This window comes from Hipposideros armiger, unplaced genomic scaffold (assembly GCF_001890085.2).
Source record: "Hipposideros armiger isolate ML-2016 unplaced genomic scaffold, ASM189008v1 scaffold_785, whole genome shotgun sequence".
Lineage (NCBI taxonomy): Eukaryota > Metazoa > Chordata > Mammalia > Chiroptera > Hipposideridae > Hipposideros > Hipposideros armiger.
In genome coordinates this window covers 596087-609335 of record NW_017732135.1, presented here as the reverse complement: position 1 = coordinate 609335, position 13249 = coordinate 596087, and positions in this window count along the sequence as shown.

Sequence of the window (13249 nt, the reverse complement as noted above, 5' to 3'; positions counted from 1 at the left end):
TAGCAGCTCTTATATAAATAAAAAGACATTCATTATTACTATGGTTAAATTTTTTGCCTTATAGTTTAAAGCCTATCATGTTTTTCCCATCCATCTATTTTGAGACTTGAGTTTCCTTTTTTCTCTCTGTCTTAGAAATAAAGGAGGGTGGGGGGGAGGAAGGAAGGAGGAAACTTTGAAATTCAACTTTATCTTTGTGACTAGTCCCTAGAAACTTTGTTGTGTAAAAAGGAACATTATTGTCTGTCTTTATTTCATGAGGAAAAAAAAAACTCTCAAAAAAACAATTTTAACTTTAATTCTGGTTTAATTAACATCTATAATGGCAGTAGATCACATAAATTATGAACCTACTTGGAGAGTCTTCAATCAATACATATTGATGCAGAGGGAGTTTTGCTGAACTCTAGGCCTTTCTCAAGATTAGATGTATTGCCAAACATAAATGGCTCCTGTGAATGTAAAGTCTACTGATTTTCTTTCCATGCTAAGTTTAGATGGATCTATTAGTTAGCTACTGATTTTTAACAAACTTAGCAGCTTTAAACAATACATACTATTTTCAAGTTTCTGTGGATTGAGAATTTAGGAGTGGCACAGTGGCATAGTTCTGTCTCAGGATCTCTCAAAAGGTTACAACTGGGATGTCAGCCAGAACCACTGTTATCTGAAGGTTTGACTGAGGCTGAGAAATATGCTACTAAGATAGATCACTTATGTGGCTATCAGCATAAGGCCTTAGGTCCTCTCTGGCTGTTGGCAGGAAGTCTCAGATTCAAGAGGGCAAGTTGAAAACAATAGTGTTGTTTTCTATTACCTAACCTCAGAAGTTACACTTCATCATTTATGCGATAGCCCAGGGGTTACATAGGTCAGCCCTATTTAATGTGACAAGGGACTACACAAAATAACTAAAACCAAGAGGCAGGGGTCATTGAGGGCCATGTTGGAGCCTGACCACTACAGTCTGCCTTCAGACTCCCAAAGATGATTCACGTTACTCCTCACATGCAAAATTCGTTTATTCACTTTCATAGACCAAAATGTTCTATCTCATTACAGAATCAAATCACAGTCTAGAATCTCCTCAGGTGGAGGTGCAAATGTTGAGCCTCAGGTTTTGTTATTTCAATCTGAAAACCTATGAACTAAAGAGACAACTTATCAAACTTTTGCCCCAAAATATGATGGTGGAAAAGGTTATAGCCATAACATATTTAGGGGACAAGTTGTCAGGGGCATGCAGAAATATCTCCTCTAAATTAAAAGACAAATCATTGCATTGTATGTCTCCTGCCACAAAGAAGGAAGGTCGATTCTTGGTGGGCCTCTGTGAGTTCTGGAGATGGTATTATTACACACCTAAAGAAGGTTTCTGGCCAATATAATGGTCTTACAAAGGGCTGCAAGTGGTGCCGAGAGCAGAAATTTGCTCTGCAGCAGATCCAGGCTGTAATGCAAGAAGCTGTGCCCTTTGGACCACTGAATCTGGCAAATACTTTGGTTTTGGTAATACTGGTGGTGAAAGAAAGAAATTATATGGACTATGAGACAAGATTCATGGGAGAATCAGAACCCAGAGCATCAGGGTTCTGAAGCAAGTTCTTTACATCTGCCGCAGAAAATTGAATGTTTTTGTAAAACAACTCCTGACATACTACTTGTTCCTGATAGAGACAACATGGCTGACCATGGGACACAAAGTGACCACACATCCAAAACTTCTCATTGAGAAATGAGTCGTCTAAGTCCTACAAAGTCATAAGGGAAGACACACTGAGCATGTTGAGTGACACCGACTTTTAAACCTAAGCAGAAAAAGAAGGTACAAACACTTGAGTAGTGAAGTAGCCAGCCTTAAAGATAGCCCCAATGATCTCCATCTCTGTATTCCAGACCTTGTGTGATCCCTTCCCACAATGTATCAGGGTGGGTCTGTGTCAACAGTAGAATTATGTAGAAGTGATGATATGTCACTTCCAAGACAAAGCTATAAAAGACACGGTGGCATCTGTTTCTGTTACATGCACTCTTTCTCACTTAGATCACTATCCCTAAGGAAATCCAGTCCTCATGTCCCTGTCAGCCCTATGGATAGGCTCACTTGGTGAGTAACTGAAGCCCCCAGCCAACATCCTGGCAATTGGAGTGGATTCTTCACCCCCATCAAGTCATCAGAAACAGTAGCCCCAGACAATAGTGTAACCTTATGAGTGACTGAACCAGATATACTCAGCTAAACTACTTTTCTCATGTGAGGCATAAACAAAGGTTGAAAATATTTATACCAATAAAACAGTGATTGAAGAAGAAGACACATTTCTAAACATCTCCTCACACCAAACTCTGCCTGTGAGCTATGTATGCATATTACGTTGTAAGCGTATGGCTAGTTCTGCTCTTCATTTCTGAATTTCTTTTTCATACAGGCTACTAGACTTAGAAAATATTTGTGTTCTTAGCTTGGAAAATAATATGTCACTGCTGATTCATGTATAATGACAAAATCAAATGTGACTTTTAGTCTAATTTTGTGGAATTCTGATTATTCTTTCGCCAACTATTCCCGGGGTTGTTTATCCCCACAGCATATACCTACTTTTGTCTACATTATAGAAATAACTTGATTTTCTAAATGTAATAGCCATTGGTTTCTTTTATCTGAGAAAATTGTGAGCCCTTTTTATGATTCTAAAGCAATACACTTTAATTTTATATACTTTGAAAAATACTCAGTGGTATAATGAAAGAAGTTATAGCTATAATTTCACCTCCCAGAGATAAACACCACAAAATTTTGCTTTCTTCTTCAAATATTTGATATACGTGACTACCTGGGTAGATGGAAAAATGGTAGATGGACAGATAGACTAAACAAGGAGTACTACATTAATTTAAGATACTTTTACCTAAATTTCTCAAAATTTCTCCATTTCAGGTTTTATTTTTCTTTTAATTATCCAATCAAATACCTAGAATCTTTATCCTAGGTTCAATAAACAATTTAGCATTTTCACCTTGATTTGGGATGGTAAACATTAAATGATTTTTTTCCTTGACATCTCTTGCCCTAATCCCTTTGTTTTGCCTAAAAAATTTTAAGTAGCAAATTTCCAGACGGTTCATAATCTTTCACCATGTGTTATTTTCCAATACAGCTTTTGCTTTTCTTCAGTGATTAAGTCTCTCATTCAGTGGCTTTTTTGGTTAGGTCAATTGTTATTCTCTCACTTTTACTGATAAACTTAACAAGTAATTATAAAAACTTTATTATGCTAGTCACTGTGCAAAGCATTTGAAATACAGAGGTGAGACAGAAAACAAAGTTCCCTTTAATAATCAAGTTAAAATCTAGCTCTGTGAGGTAATGGGTATAGGTAGAAATTTGCTAGAATTAGCCCTTTGACCTTCTTAAAAATATTTGAATATTGTGCAACATAGCTTGGTGGTAATTTGGGTATGGCAACTTAATTACTCTGACATCTAGCTGTAAGAAGTAATTATCTCAACTAATTTGAATTCATCACTTTATCATAAATAATTGGATCTACCAGTTCAAGGCAATAATTTGAAATGTGTTAATTAATATTCATGAGAAAAAATGTAAAAAGACTTAATATGTTAACTATTAATCCAGAGATCCACAAGTACTTGAGAAACATATTGCCATTTAATTTAATTTAATTTTGAAATACACATTGAATCAGAGGGTTTGCCAGATATGCCTGCTTATTTCTTTAGGGCAATAGTCATCTGCTCAATGATTTTTTTCACATTCAGTATCTAAATTAAAGATTTATTCCATATTGCTCTACATCTAGATGTTTGTATTTATCAAGCTGTGAGCACAAGAAATCAGGCAGTGAGAGGATACCTGGGGATAAACTCCAATTTGGGTAACCAATCATTAATTCACTATGATGCTTATTTGTCTTTTGCCTTTTATCAATTGCCTTTCTTACTTAGTAAGTATTATTTAAGGTTCATATAAGCAGAAAATCTGAACACTTTCTCTGTAACAATATAAACACAACCAGATGTGTAGGGGCAAAGATAACTACGGAAATCCATAGGATGTTGCAGACGGCCGTTTGACCCACCTAGATTTTATGCTCTGAGAAACAATTAAGATGAAAAATCTACTAAACCAAGTGAAGGATCTGAAAATATAAACCATGGTGAATGTTTGCAGAAAATATCATCTATTTGTGTTTTATGCTTAGTTAAGCCATTTCTTTCCATGAGTTATACTTAGGTTCGTCATAGCTAATTCCACAAAGATTTTAAAATGTCCATTTATTTTATATTCAAAGTCATTGGATTTGTTAATATTTTAAATTGTAATTACTTAGTCTATATTGGATTGTGCTTTAAGACTCAAATTAGATTGGTTGTCAATTTATCATTTCATTTGACCCTATAATTACTGTGGAATAAGTGCAAAAGGGCTTTTGTGGTTATCGCAAATGAATTTAGTTTAAAAAATCATTTCTACTAACTGTTTAACATGATGAGATACAGGAGTACCCAGTAATGCTCATCATTAAAATATCAACAGGATGCAGGAATAAAGGAATTATAATCCCCAATACTTTCTAAGTATGAAGATAGAAAACCATATGATGAAAGTGTACATTCATTCATTTATTCTATAATTTTAAATATATTTATTCAGCACATGGCATGTGCCAGATAGTGTGCTAACTCCTGGAGATGAAAAGGTTTAGAGAAACAAATGGACCCCTGCTCTAAATAACCTTAGATTATTATGGATAAAAAACTTCAATTGTATAATCACACTTATGAATATTTAAGTGTATATACTGAGATAAATGCTCTGTATGAAAGATGCATGATTCGCTGAAACCTTGCAACAAAGATATTTATCTAGAAATTGGAGTTTAGGAAAGGCTACTGTAAAGTATTTGATGCTAAAGTTGATATGTTGTGGACATTTAGGAGTTAATTAACAACTACATAAACTCTGCGGTGAAGACCAGCTATTTGAAGAGCTAAGGTGACAGGAACCCTGAATATAAGAGGAAGAGTGGTACAAGCTTAACTAAAAGAGGTAAAGCAGAGTCTAAAGAATGCAAATGAGTAGATTAAAAGTAACTTGTATCCACTGGAGGCTTTTCTAAACAAATGTTAGTGGGGTATGGCAAAATTTGAATTAGTTTTTCTGTTTTGTAAGTTTCATTCTGACATAACTTACATACAGTAAAATGCACTCTTTTCAGATGTACAATTCTGTGAATTTTGATCATTGCATAAAAAATTGACCAGTAAGCTTGCTGGAAATCCCAACCCCTTCTCTCATATATGGGCTTCTGGTTTGAAAACTGGCGCACTTATGGAATCTGGGCAAGGGATATGGCTTTTGAACTGGGACAATTGTCTCCTGGTCATTTATGCTTGATTTCATCTGATGGCAAAAGCCAAGCAGTACTCTTGTTGGCTGGCCTTTGTGACACCACTGTGTATTAACCATCTCTGTGGGTCAGTTTCCCGTGGATGCCATTCTGACCCTGTGACATATGAATAGCGTGTCCACTTGGGTCTCGGCAGTTGAGTATTATTATGTGTTCTCTGTTTTTCAGGGCCTTATTATCGCTATTGTTAGCAGTAAGTCTAGTTATGTAACAGCTTCTCTTACCTTCAGCTCTGACACAAGACAGCGACTCATTACTGAGCATTTAGTAAGTGTTGATGCTCCTTTCACCAGCTTTATGGCCTTGATAAACAGCGTACCTTTTGAACCTTACTGTGAAACATCATCCGTTAGGTCATATTGTATATATACTCCAGCACGCCTACCTCCTTCAGCTTTTTGATCTCTTTATCTGCTGTCTGCCATGCAGTTCTGGCATTTCACCTTTGCTCAATGGAGACATCTCTCTATTCATGTTCTGGGAGCCATTCCAGTAGCTAGTTTGGACCATCTTCTGAAGTCCTTTCCATGGTGCTAAAATGTATCTTAATTGAGTGCTCCCAAGTTGATAAACTTGCCTATCCAAACCCATATTCTGTCCCTTTGTTCAAAAATCTTTGGAATTTGTTCACACCTATACTTTCCCAGGTCCTTAGAATATATTCTGACCAATGTCTCAGCTCTTTTTAAGGTGTATTCTCTTTTCCTCCCTTGTCAGGTTTAGCATGACCTTGGCTGGATTGTGCTGTGAATTAACCCTAGTTATAGGTTAATCTCCCGGAGGGGAGTGATGGCATATCCTGAGAAGGGCATATGGTGCCATGAAGGTGAGAGGCTTCTGTACTGTCTTCAAGAACACTGAGAGTGATAGCTCTTAATAGGAAGAAATGGGCTATTTTAGCAGGGTCAAAGGGTTAAGAGATCTGGGGAGGGGGTTAGATGTTCTATAAAACTTGCCAGATGTCCATTCCAAATGTCAGCCCCCCCTTTTTTCCCCCCCAAAATAGAGCTCTGACTCAAAGAGAGAGACCACTTTGGTTGCATGTTTAACATACGATGCTATTCCACTACTCTATTAAGTCTCAGGACTAGTCCTTAGCTCTGACCTTTCATTTCAGGAGATGAGAATTCTTTCTTACCTACTAGGAAAGTCTTCTGGCTTTTACACTTGGACTCCTACACTCTGTTCATCGCCTGTAACTTCCCAATATCTTTTTCCAGAATATTAATGCTTAATAATATCAATTCAATATCATTGCCTGTATAATTGTTAGTCACCATAATTTTCAAACACCCAATAAATCACACCAACTAGTGCATTTTCTACTGCAGAGTATGCCATCCTGATTCACCACCAGTGGTTTGTAACAGTTGGACAGCTTTATTATTCCAGGGGCTTCCTGTGTTCCATTTACTACTGTGGATATTATCCTCATTGTCATGTTGACAGTGAGTAATCCATCTGGAAAACATCGTTATAATCAGTGTTCTCTGAACACTCTCAGTATAATTGGTCATAGATTGATTTCTCAAGAATGAGATGCTCAGATCACCATCTGAGCATATTTGTACACAAAATATCTGTTAGAGATCTGCACATGTGGAATGGAGGATGAGAAGTAGGATTAGTAAGGGTGGAAAAGCAATTTGCCATACAGCCTAGAAAAATATTGCTCAAACCAATAGAGAAATCTGGAGCACAAATGACCATTCAGAGTTACTCTACTTTGGGCCAGAAAGGCTGGACCATTATACCTCCCTCATCCGGCACTGATTATAGGCTGCCCCAGGAAGGGTCTTCTTTTTGACAGGGCAGCTCTTTGCAGCTGACTCCAGGTACTGATAGTAAGCTGTCTGTTGATGTGTAGGGCAAAAAAATATTGCTTGGAGGAGAAACTGGTAGGAGCATCTTTGTGTTTATTACACAGATTAGTGACTACAACATGCCAATTTAGTAACCTGGAAGTCACATCAACAGAAAATATCTAAATTGAAGCAGACAAATGGAAAGGAAAGAAAACCAAACAAGTGCATAAGAAGAAATTAGGGAACATTAAAAATAAACTCGAGTGTAATTGGAGTTCCAGAAGAAAAGGAGAGATTAGGGTAAAAGCAATGTTTGCAGCTATCAAGACTGAAAATATTCAAAACAAAACAAAACAAAACAAAAAATACACGAAAGCACAAATACAGGAAGCTCAGCAAAGCCCACGGAGAATAAATATAAATAAAACCACATCTACATCTATCCTGGTCAAACTACTGAAGGACAGGACAAAGCAGAAATCTTAAAAGTAACCAGAGAAGGGCCGGCCGAGTGGCTCAGTTGGTTAAGAGCTCGCTCAAGAGTTTGAGCTCTGAGCAACAGCAGTTCGAGTTCAGCCCGAGCTGAGCAGCTGCTGAGCTGCCTACAGGTGGCAGGATGGCTCAGCTCAAAAAAAAAAAAAAAAGTAACCAGAGAAAAAAGACAATATATGCTAAACAAAAATAAGAATAAAAGCTGATTTTTTAGCAGAAACTATGAAACCCTGAAAATATGGAATGTGTTATTAGATTATTGAAAGAATAACTGCCAACCTAAAATATAAGTAAAAATACAAGTATATCCTTTTACAATGAAAGTGAAACAAAGACATTTTCAAACAAATGAACACAGAGGCTAAGACTATTTGTTGTCAACAGGGCTTGCATTACAAGGAAAAACATTCTTCCAGATGAATTTCAAACCTGAATTTGAGTAGAAAACAAGAAAACTTTTAGAAGAAACATATGAGGACAAATTATCAACTATGAAGAAGACAAGGATTTCTTTTAAAAACTAGATTAGATAATATGTAGTAAGAATTTATGTTTATCAAATGATAATTCAGAGAGAGTGAAAAGGTAAAGCTACAAAGTGGAAGATATATGTACTATTATTGGGTTGTCGGAAAAGTCATGACACATGTTTGCAACAGATGGCACTAGTTCATTTTTGGAAGCACTAGAGTCATTTGCATCTATGTTATTGCTATGTCATTTGACAGCTGATAGTTCTAGCTTCATTCTAAAAAAAAATTGAGCGATTTGGTTGAGTTCTGGAGATTTTACAAGTTGCAGATGGAAGACCAAACTGTGCATTTTTGCTGTATTTTACTGTTTTACTTCCATAAAGGGAAGGACGTGCATCAAGCTTGTGAAAAGTTCCATAAAGTTTATGGTGGCAACGCTCTATAAGAATGTCAGTACCAATGATGGTTCACGAAATTCCATACTGATGATTTTGATCTCAATGACGCTACTCAGTCAGGGAGGCCCCCTGAGGTTGATGACGACAAAATAAAGGCATTGATTGAGTCAAACCCACGTTACACAACATGATAGATTGCAAAAACATTGAACATCCATCATTCAAGCATTCACGACCACCTGAAGAAGCTGGGATACGTAAGCAATCTCGATATTTGGGTTCTGCATGAACTCAAAAAAGTTCATTTGATGGCGCGTATAAACATCTGCAATATGCTCATTAAATGTGAGGAAAACGATCCTTTTTTGAAGCAACTGATAACTGGTGATGAGAAGTGGGTTGTTTACAGCAATGTGGTGTGCAAATGGTCTTGGTCCCAATGTGATGATTCATCTCAAATGACATCAAAAGCAGACATTCATCAGAGGAAGGTTACGCTCTCAGTGTGACGGGATTTTAAAGTTGTCGTGTTTTTCAAGCTCCTACCAAGGAACCAAACAATCAATTTCAATGTGTACTGTTGGCAATTGGACAGTTTGAATGAATCCATCATCCAGAAGCGTGCAGAACTTGCTAATTGTAAAGAAGCTGTGTTACATTGCGACAACGCAAGACCACACACAAGTTTGATCACCCGTCAAAAATTATTGGAGCTTGGATGGGATGTGTTGCCACACCCACCATACTTGCCTGACCTTGCATCATTAGACTTCCACTTGTTTCGCGCTCTTCAAAACTCCTTGCATGATATAATGTTCAATTCAGATGAGGCTGTAAATCAGCACCTTGTTCAGTTTTTTTGCAAATAAAGACAGGTCTTTTTATGAATGAGGAATTATGAAGCTCACTGAAAGATGGCAAAAGGTTATTGAACAAAATGGGCAATATATCATTGATTGATCTTTGTTCTTTATATCAATGAATGACCTTTGAAAAACATAGACAAAATACGTCATGTCTTTTTCGACAACCCAATACATATGATGAGGACATAACTGGCATATTGTAAAATAGTTACAGTGAATATCACAGAGACTGAAAAACCTAATTGAAAAAGCAAAAGTCTTACTCAGGCAATTCTTAAACAAGGATATTCAAGTGATCAATAAATATATGAAAAGTTTACTAACTTTACTGGGTACAGGAAAATGCAAATTAAAATACAAAGCAATACCAATTCTTTGCAAAATGTGGACCAATTGCAACTATCATTCACTATGGGTGGGATTTTAAACAATTATCATTCCTTTTGATACCCTGTATCTATCAGTGTCTATTAAAACTAAAAATATATATACCCTGTGAACTTGGAATTATACTCCAAGGATTATATTCAACAAAATGCACGTATATGCTCTCCAAATTCATGTATGAGTACATGAATTCCATAACAGTGCTCCTTGTAATAGTAAAAAATTGGATACCTCCCAACGAAATAACCATCAAATCTACAATAGATAAATAAATGGTGGTGTTTACACACAATATAATAGTAACTATACAGAAATTTCAAAGAATGAACTAATGATACATGCAACAACATGATTAACTTTAACAAATAGCATGTTAAACAAAACTAGCCAGACACAAACAGTACATACTGTATGATTATATTCACATATTCACATGCCAAATATAGATATGATTAATATCATCATGGTTATTATTACCAATGAATGGAAAATGAGTAGTATCTGAAATGGGGCCTCTTGCATACTGAAATGTTTTTGTTGTTTTTTTCCCCTTGAGGTAGTGGTCTTATAACATGCTATTTTCATGAAATTCTATTATGCTATTTATGATTTTTGTGCCTTTCAGTGGTACATTATATTCAATAAAAAATCAAAAAGAGAATACAGAATGACTAACTATGAATGTGTAAAAAGCATTGAATACAGGTTCTTAAACTACATGATAAAAGGAGCATTTAAAATTCAGTAATACCTTGGTTTGCGAGCATAATTGGTTCTGGAAACAAACTACTTATATTACAAGACATTGCTCTTTTACCGTGTTAAAATGTATTAGAACTGTCTGCTCGTCTTGAGGAACACTCACAAACCAAATTACTCGCAATCCAAGGTTTTACTGTATATAGGTGCACTCACAAAAAAGAAACATAAAATAATTGAAATGTTATATGTGGATTATACATTATAAGTGATTCTTAATTTTTTTTGCTGAGGCTTTTAAATCAAAATTTCCAAATTCTCTATTATGAACAAACGTTTCTTTTTAAATAGGAACAGAATTATTTCAAAATTTCAGTTAAACATTGGTAACTATGGGGTGTGGGTAAAAGAAGTTATCTCAGATGACAAATCATGGTTACTTTACCTCAAAATTTTTATTTCACACACACAAAAAATTCTCCTCGTGTCATTTTTTTGTTGTTGCAGTTATTTTATTGCAATTAATTGTTGGTAGAAAGACAACAAATGTCACATATGAAACATTTAGAACTGATTGGAGTTTATATCTTTAAATTTTGCATTTGCCTTTCTATCAGCCCAGATCGCTTGCCTGATCTATACCAAGACCATTCTCTCTTCATTAGTCTCCCTGCTAGGCTGCTCTACTGCCTCTGTCTGAAGTTACGCTTAATTACCTCGAGTTCTACATCAGTATTCTCAAAGGGTTTCAACTTCCCTCTGTCATGATTATTGCCTCCACTTTAGCTGCTGCACTAAAACTGTTATGTAATCTTATTATATTTTTCCTTCTAAATTACTTGTGTAGATCGCATGAACTACATGCACTCATATAGTGCGCACACACACACACACACACACACACACACAAACCTAAAAACAAAAACAAAACATAAAATTAAACCACACTAAATCTTAATATCAGTATCAACCACTGTGAGTTTGATCGTCAGAATGCCTGGAATTGCATTCCAGCTCTCACACTTGCAACTGGATGAACTTCGGCACATTATATAACTCATCTATTCCTCATATTTCTTATCTGTAAAACTGAAACAAAAACGGTAACTATGAAACTGTGTTCCTGTGAGGACTATAGAATTTAATTTATATAAAGCAATTAGAACAGGGCCTAGTACAGCCAAAGCATCATAATGGTGTTTGTTTTCATGTTATTATTAATATAATCAGTGTTGCTATTTTTTTATTCCATCTTGTTTTTATTCTGTGTTTTATAGTTGAGAACACACTAGGTATTTTATATTGTATCCTTATTTCAAACTTAGCATTTACTTCAGGAGTTTTCTCAAGTCATTAAAATAGCGTTTTATTTATTACAAATTATGATTTTTTTTGAGATGCTATAATTGCCTTAAATTTTTCCTATGATTAGATATCTAGGTCTTTATTTCTTTTTTTATTAAATTTATTGGGGTGATAATTGTTAGTAAGATTACATAGATTTCAAGTGTACATTTCTCAAATGCATCATGTATATATCACATAATTAAATAATGCTTCAATTATCATATTTGTGTAAAATGTTAATCTGGGTTTCAGAATATATTTTCAAAGTAGATTCAGATAAATGGATTACTATGCTAAAAGATAGCACATTTAAAAACACATCATACCTGATGTAAAAAAATATATTTAATGGACACAGGTTTCCCAGCAAACAGTGTTGTCATAAAACTTTGCGCAATAATGACAATGTTCTATAATCAGTTCTTTCCAACAGAATGACCACGAGCCATATGTGGCTATTGAACTCTTTCATGTGGCTAGTGTGACCGAGAAACTGAATTTAAATAGCTAGATGTAGGTAGTGGCTATGGACAGCATATGGACAAGCACTTTTGTGCAATATCTACCCGAATTGCTCACATCACTGAAGAAAACTTTCTGCTCCTCTCTGCTAGTACTCCTGACACCTGACAACATTGCCTTAAGAACCCTAATTTTGACTATTCCTATATTTTTAAAATAGCTTCCCACATTTTTTATGGTGCTTAGGTTTGCTTGTTTTTGATCTCTGTAGAAATAATCATCTTTACCCACTTTTTTTTGGGTTTATACAATATTTCTAAGATTTATCCTAGTTGCCTTATGTAGTACCAGCTTATTCATTCCCACAGGTTACTATTCCATCTTGTGAGCTTACCACCATGTATTTGTCTATTAGACAATTAAAAGGCATTTAGCTTAGGTTCTTTTACTGTTATTCTGTGAGAGATTGTGTGCATTTCTCTTGGTGCACATTTTTCAAGAGCAGAATATACAACTGAGAATTAAACTCTTCAGTCATAAAATGTTGTGTTCAACTTTATTTTTTTTAATTGCATTTTTAAATGATTTTATCAATTAATATTTCCATGAGAAACTTATCTGAATTATTTAGAGTCCATACTCTCAGCAGCATATTGTATTGCAAGTCTTTTTTTATTTCAAATAAGAGTGGTAAAATAGTTACCCATTGTGGACTTAATTGCATATTTCTGATTATTAATGAGGTTGAACATCTTTTCATGTTATTAGCCATTCATATTTTGTCTTTTGTGAAATGCCTGTTCATGTCTTTTGTTTATTTTTTTCTGTTGGCTTGATCATTTTATAGACACCTGAGAATTCTGTGTATATTTTCAGTTCAATAAAATT